Here is a 7491-nt window from a genome sequence, read left to right as displayed (position 1 = left end):
TCACCGTCGCGAGCCCCCCCACCCTCTGAAAATTGACTGACCCAAAAGTCGACTCAGTCGACTGAAGTGTATCTAAATTGGAGCAGCATCGCAAGCAAGAGCAAGAGCGAGAGCAGCAGCACAAGCAAGAGCAATAGCAAGAGCACGCCAGGCAGGGGACCGAGAGCAAGAGCAGAGCAGCAGCACGAGCGAGAGCTAAAGCAGCAGCAGCTCCTACTGATGTGGACATCACCGCCGAGGGAGCGACGCCGTGGAGGAAGTGGCCAGTGACGCCGCCGTGGATGGGGTCGCGCCTTGTCGGCTCGGGACCGAGCTCCGGCAGCACCGTGAGATCGAATCAAGAAGAAAATGCGGTGATTAGTGTACAACCTCTTTGCTGGCACCGATTAGGCCGCAGCTTCATCCGAGGAAATGGTGATGATGATGCTCTTCCGGTGGTGCAGGTGAAGACGGCGATGTGGGAATGGAGGTAGCGTGAAAGACGAGGGGAATGTCGGGGCAGCTCCTTGGAGGTGGAGGACGGGGTGGCTGAACCGACGGGACGATGAGATCGACGACAGATCCTCATCCGGTATGGTGGATGAGGGACGTCGAGGTGTTGCTGTGGACGACATCGTCGGGAAAGAGGCTCCAGCTGGGTGGCGGACGGAGCAGGGTGTGGGGTTTCGTCACGGGTTTTCGCGGCCTCGGTGTACGAATGGGTGGGCAGATGGGATGGCAGTGGGGAACCATGGCTTAGAGACGTGCTTGTCCGAAATGTGGGGTCAGTTACGAAAGTACAACCACCGATTTGAGGCGGTTCTTTCGGTTCAGGGTTACCACGGGCATTTCGCGTGTCGGGATTTCACAGGAGGTGGGAGTTTTCGCGCGCGTTGTAATTTCGGAATAGCAAGGCGCGGGTTGAGATGGAGGGAGTTGTCGGAGCACAACGAGACAAAGATATATCTTAAATATTTCGGGCTAACAAGGCGAGGGGTTGAAGAGGCGGGAGTTTCGCAGCATGATAGACAGAGACGCTAGCTTGAATTTTTGGCATAACAAGGCGCGGCTTGAAATTTCGGAAGAACAAGCTTAACATGTACCCAAAAAAAGACAATTTGCACCTCAACATGCACAACACACACACACAAACACCATTTAGACTAGAGTACGGTACACGTGCATTGCACGCATGAGATTTGGCAACCAAATTATGAATAAATACCACATTATAGCATGCAAGCTTTGAGTCATATATGCATGATGTAGATGTTCTTTAATTCTTATAGTTCATTTCATTCAAAATCATCTAGTTTTTATAAGAAAGCTAATCTATTTTAAGATTCATGGAATTGTGCGTCGTAAGACATAAAGTAAAAAACAAATAATGGAAAATCATGTAGAAAAACATTTGGGCAATTCTGATAGGAAGATTCTAGAACAAATAAGAAGTGCTTGTGTTTTTATGTTTGTGCAGTATGCTTAAGTTCAACCATGGAGTCTTCTAGATTATACATGTGGCGAAATCTGGTGGAATCTAGATGATATCCAACGGCCAGTAGTGCTCAAATTTGCCATCTTTGGACCATCGGATTCGCCTCATCCAACGACCATCTTTCAAAGTTAAAGTTACCCGCACACAATATAAAAAATATAAAATATAATATATATAGGGGTATAGATATAGATATGTGATGCGAAAGCTGCCCATCACCCCCAATTAGAATAGTGTGTCCATGCACGGATGCGACGTGGCCAAATGACGTCTGCCATCGGTATCTCAAATTCAAATCAGTCTGACCTTGTTCAATGTGTATACATTACAACATGCTCATTTCCAAAACCACACCGCGCAGATCTCCGTTATATTCATGCATGCATGGGTTTCAAGATCTCTTATTCAAATATTTGAATTCAACTTTACATTGATTATGACCTCACCTATTCTTTTACACCCACACAATAGTCTTCTCTTTATAATTGTACCACTAACTTTCTCTCGTGCATGCATGCACCCACACTACCAGTCGGCATTATCCATCGCACGCATGCAATCTTTTTCTTTAGGTCGGTCTCCCATGAAGGCACACACCCACACACATTCCCCTATCCATCATATCGGGCATTCTTTATCTCTCATGCGTTCATGCACAACGATCGATTTTCCTCTATGTATGTGTGTATATTGCTAGGTCTTTCATAGTTTTCCACACAAACCGATCAATCGATATATCCAGTGAGGTTTCACCCTTTTTCCCACGTCCACATCGATCAATCTATACCTCTCTATATAGGATTAACATATATAGCTAATACACCCACATTAATTATATATCCAACGTCCCCCTCTCATCATCCATGCCTTCCGCTTCATCTCTCAGACGCGTGCACAATGGCGAAGACAGGGGCAGTAAGGGCCCTGCCCCTCCCCCCCCTAACATCACTATATATCAAGGCTAATATGAATGTGATCATTAGACAATTGCTGCTAAAAATGGTTTAAGTTCATGAATTGAACCTCCTCGTAAAGGATTGGCAATGCTTGGCCCCCTAGCTCATTTATTTTTCATGGCTCCGCCACTGCGCGCAACAGCGCACGTGTTCGCCCCCTCTCTCTAAATATCGATCTCGCACTTGTGCATTCCTTCATAGTCTCCCTCCACTCGGCCCCTCGAACCATCTTCTAGCCCCCCACCGGATTTTGCCACATGTACAATCTAGCAGACTCCATGGTTGAACTTAAGCATAATGCACAAACCTCAAAACAACAGTGGTTCTCTTTTGTTCTAAAATCTTGCGTATCATAACTGCCCAAACTTTTTTTCTAGTTGAATTACCATTATTTGTTTTTACTTTATGTTTAACAACGCACAATTCCATGAATCATAAAATAGATTAAGGGCTTCTTTGATTCAAAGGATTCTCAAAGGAATTTTGGAGGATTCTAATCATTAGGAATTTTTCCTATCTTGGTTGTTTGATTCGTAGGATTGTAAACCATAGGAATTTTTCCATATGATTCATTTGCACTAGATTTCATAGGAAACATCCCATCCACTCAAACCTCTTTGAAATAATTCTGTGTTTTTTATATGCACAATCAAACACTCATACAATCCTGTAGGATTCAAGACGACATTCACTACAAAAAATACACTTCCGTGATGATATGTGTTTGTCACAGTAGGTCGCTTTTTTTGTCATGCATGTACATCCATGACAAATTTATGACAGAATCAAGACAGTCATACCTGTGCTGTCGTAGAAGTGTTCCATGACATTACCAAAATTATCATCACGGAAGTGTCCACTTCCATGACGATAAATCGCGCATCACAGAAGTGCTTTCGTCAAGGGTGACCGACACGTGGCATCCACCGTAACGGCACGCCGTTAAGCTATTGGGTCGGATTTTGGATCCGATAACCCGTTAACAGCCCCGACCAATGGGGATTTTCCACGTGTAAAATCATCATTGGCTAGAGGAAACACGTGTCGGCTCATCGTCGGGACAGATGTCATCCACTCACTTGACAGAAGGCGCCTATGATACGTCGACACGTGGCACGGCCCAACAAGTTTAAATGGGCCGGCCCAACTAAAGGCCCACAAGATTTTGCGGACCATAATGGGCCGGCCCAGCTAAATGCCCACGAGATTTTGCAGACCATAATGGGCTGGCCCAGCTAAACGCCCACAAGATTTCGCAGGCCGTAATGGGCCGGCCCAGGTACAGGCCCACAAGATTTTTGTCTGCCATAATAGGCCGGCCCAGGTAAAGGCCCACAATATTCTTGCGGATCATAATGGGCCGGCCCAGCTAAAGGCACACGAGATTTCACCGACATTAATGGGCCGGCCCAGCTGTAGGCCCACAAGATTTTGAGGACCCTAGTAGGCCGGCCCGTTAACTGGCTTCCATGTTTTGGGCCAAATGCTGGCTCATATTTGATACGGTCTATTAATGGCCTGCCACACTCCGGGCCTAATAGTGGCCCATATGAGATCCGGCCCGTTAAAAGCCTACCACGTTCTGGGCCAAATTACGGCCCAGATCAGGTCCGACCCTTTAAGAGGTTTTGGGCCAAATATGGCCCATATCAGATTCGGCCCGTCAACTGGACACTATGCTTTTGGGCCCACTTGCTAAAGGCCCACTTAGTAATTCGGTCTGATATTAGTTTTGGCCTATTAAGGGCCCGTTTAACATTTTGGCCCTATATTAATTTCAGCGTGTTAAAAGCCCGTCATATAGTTGGGCCTAACTACGGCCCGGTTTGCATCCGGCCTGCTCGCAGCCGATATCTGATTGGGCCAAACAAGGACCGAGACAATTTTTCGGCATGTTAAAAGCCCGTGATTTGATTCGCACAATCATGGGCCGGGGTTCATTTCAGGCTGCTGCCGGCCCGTGAGCTGATCGGCACGTTTCAGGCCCAACCTACATCGTGATTGCATGACGGCCTGATTATGTACCGTAATTTTACGGTTTGGCCGGTTTATTGCAAAGACAGGATATATATACAGTAAAATAACTGCAGCGTCATGAATAAGAAAAAACCTATACTATACAATAAAGAAATTACGGCATATTACATCCACCGGGCATCAAAGTTCGCCACTATGATAAGAAAGCACAAGTAGAGAGCAGATTACATACACTTGGCATCAAAGATCGCCACCAGTGCAAATAAACACGCCGACAAAATAAAATACAAAACCGACAACACTTCAATAGAGTTCAAGAAAGGTTAGCCCTGCTGGGGAGCTGCAGCGCAAGAAGCTGAGCAAGATGATGAGACTGTGCTTGTTCAACACTTATATCTTCCTCACTCTGAAAGATAAACAAGCAGACAGATGACAGGTTTTGCACATAAAAGTATCAGTGCTGACAATTCATCACATTTCTTACCGACGAATAAAGTGACACAGTTTAAATTTGCATTAACACAATATGGTATTGTTCAGGTCAAGACATGGCAGGAAATGACATTGTGAAGGGTTTGGCAGCTTCACGACACCACTGGATTACAGATCAAGAACTCATAAGTATCAATGGTTAGTGTGCTGTCAATTTATACCATTTCAGATTGGCAAATAAAGAGACGGTTTAAATAATAGTAGAATGATATGACATTTTTCATAGTTAAGACATTGCAGAATATGACATTGTGTTGTAGTGGGTAGGTTCACCACACCACTGGATTACAGATGAAGAACAGAAGCATACATGCAGTGCAAAAGAAGATCACTTGCTCTGTATAGTTTAATTTACATGCTATGAAGAAGGAACTTGGTTGTACAACTAAAAACTTAAATTGAGAAAGGACAAACTTTTGTTTATGAACTACATATAATAAACTTTAAACAAGCAATTTGATGCAAACACCAAAAATAAATAGTTGCTGCAGTCATGCCTAACCAAATATATACAACAAAGTTTGAAGGCTTGAGATGGACAAACTTACATTATTGATGAAGACAGGCTCTATAAAGGCCTTGTCCATGCTGATGGGGGGCAATTCAAGAAGTTTACCATAGAATCTTCTTCAAAAGCATTGCCTTTATTCTACATTTTGGTAAGAGTAAATATATATGTGATAATATACGAAAAAATGGAGAATATTTAAGAAAAGATGAAGAGTGATGCTACATAACCAAGTAGCTATAAATGTAAGTGTAGCGATACAGGCAAAAAGTACAGCCAAGAGCAATGCATAGCTAAACTTCTTCGGTACCAACCTTATGGTAAGAGTAAATATAGATCTGATGTGTAGAAAATGGAGGGCAAAGGAAAATAAGCTGCAGAGTGATGGTACATGAACAACTACCTGTCATTATAAGTACACTGATAAAGGACAGCATGTACTTACAAGAACAATGCAGAGTTAAAAAAACATTGGCATTGGATATATTCTACAATAATGTAACCAGTCATACAGATCAAATAATTTGGAGTGAACAATTGATAAGCAAGCTATCATGCATACTGCTGTCACATAATGAACCAGGTATGTATGCAAGTACAGTGATACAGGACAACAGGTACTAACAAGAGCAAAGCAGTGGGCAGCATATTTGAGATATCCTGTCGTTCTTGTCAAACCAGAATTCTTCTTCGAGCATATTTCGTGCAAAAAAGATCCGTAAGGCACATGCGGAAAAGTAGAAGTTCAAATTGTCATGTGATTTCATAGACAGTACCTCATCCTGGGAACGAGACCAGTGCATAACAAGGTTTTTCCATTCAATGTCTTCTAAATTTAGCACAGGAGACTTCACCAGAAATTCGTTTATAGACTTGCCATTAAAGTGTGATTTCCTCAGGTAACACCGATACTGCTGCAATGCTTCCTTGAAAAGAATAAGTAAGCTTTGCTCGTCATGACTATCCAAATTGACCCTCGCCTAGTTACAACAATGTAATGTAAATCATTGATGTGTTCAATCAGCAGAAAACAGGAAAATAATAGCCATGAATAATAGCACTTACACGTAAGTTGGACAGGAAGATGTGAAAATGGTGTTTGTCTTCACAATAATCTTCCCATGATGGGAATATATGCACGTAGTCCCTAACAACATTGAAAGCATTGTCTTTTAAACTGGGAATAAATGGAATGGGGTTCCAATCTACAGGAATTGGCCATCTCTACAGTTGGGATAGGTCTTCGGCCGGTGGACTTGCTGTACTTTTTACTGGAGTGGGATTTTTCTGTTGTATAGCTGGTGCTATGGCAAACGAAATCGGTATACCTTTTTCTGGAGTGCAGGTCCTGTGTGGTGGGGCTAGTGGTGTGGCCAGTGAAGTATGGGTATAGTCTGCTGGAGTCGGTCCTACATTTTGCGTCACTGGTTGTACAGCCAATATAAATGGGGTGCTCTCTGATTTCTCCAGCACCACCACGTTTTTCAAGGACTTTGCTGGTGCACCTTCAGGTCCGGCAATCACCCTCTTCCTTTTTGATGTCTGATGCACAAGAACAGCATTTGAGTGGAAAAACATGGTATGATGACAGATGGAATATGTATTGATAATGGATGGGCATGACATCTCGACATATATGATGAGTAAACTAAGCAGATGGCGGTGCAACAAAGTAGAAGAAATGCAAGACAACATATGCAAGATACCCGCAATCAATAAAACATTGCCAATTTAGAACAGGCACCTTGATGGGTGAACAGGACAGGCCATCTGCCTTTGACTCCTCGAGGTTAGAATAGTCATTAGGATGATATTCTGAACAAGAATCAACAGGTGGGGAGCGTATGAGTTTCATTGCATCCAGAATGGCACTCAATGCCTTGGTGCCAATTTTGTAAGTCATTGCAGTGTTTAGCTTCAAGAGTGGACTGCTGCTAGTGCGACACAAAGCAGCTACACAGAACATAGTGTAGATATAATAGGAAAACCTTAAGCATCAGAGTAAAATCAGCAAAGTGGAACTTCCTGGAATATATGTGCTAGTATTGCCGGTACGGCTAGAAAGGCTTTGGATACCAGCTCTC

The sequence above is a fragment of the Triticum aestivum genome, chromosome 1A (genome assembly GCF_018294505.1).
Source record: "Triticum aestivum cultivar Chinese Spring chromosome 1A, IWGSC CS RefSeq v2.1, whole genome shotgun sequence".
Lineage (NCBI taxonomy): Eukaryota > Viridiplantae > Streptophyta > Magnoliopsida > Poales > Poaceae > Triticum > Triticum aestivum.
The sequence above is the reverse complement of the archived record's forward strand: the minus strand, read 5'-3'. Positions refer to the sequence as shown.